General features: G+C 58.8%; 1 protein-coding gene across 1 annotated transcript in view; it reads left to right on the top strand.

The window, feature by feature from the left end:
- LOC119588128 (secretin receptor-like) overlaps positions 1-260 on the top strand; it is a gene marked incomplete in the record, with an annotated part of 160,037 nt that overhangs the window by 113,041 nt on the left and 46,736 nt on the right.

Below are 260 nucleotides of genomic sequence, written 5' to 3'. Positions count from 1 at the left end.
GACAACCCCAAAAAGAGCAGAGCATCTCACAGCCAAGTCCACCCACTCACCCCCACGCCCTTCCTTAAAGCACCAGCCAGGGACTCCACAAGGAAGCTTTTCGGTTCACGTTCATTAATCCTAATTGGGAGGTTTATAGACGACGCCAAGGGCTCCTGTACACACCTCGGTCCGCGTGTGGCAGAGGGGGTCGAACTCGGGGCGGCTGGAGGAGGGGAAAGCGCCCTGTGCCTGTGGGTTGCGGGGCCTTTGGTGCTTCT

The sequence above is a fragment of the Penaeus monodon genome, chromosome 23 (assembly GCF_015228065.2).
Source record: "Penaeus monodon isolate SGIC_2016 chromosome 23, NSTDA_Pmon_1, whole genome shotgun sequence".
NCBI classification, from domain to species: domain Eukaryota; kingdom Metazoa; phylum Arthropoda; class Malacostraca; order Decapoda; family Penaeidae; genus Penaeus; species Penaeus monodon.
Note: the sequence above shows the minus strand (reverse complement) of the source record. Positions and strands in the feature narration are given on the sequence as shown.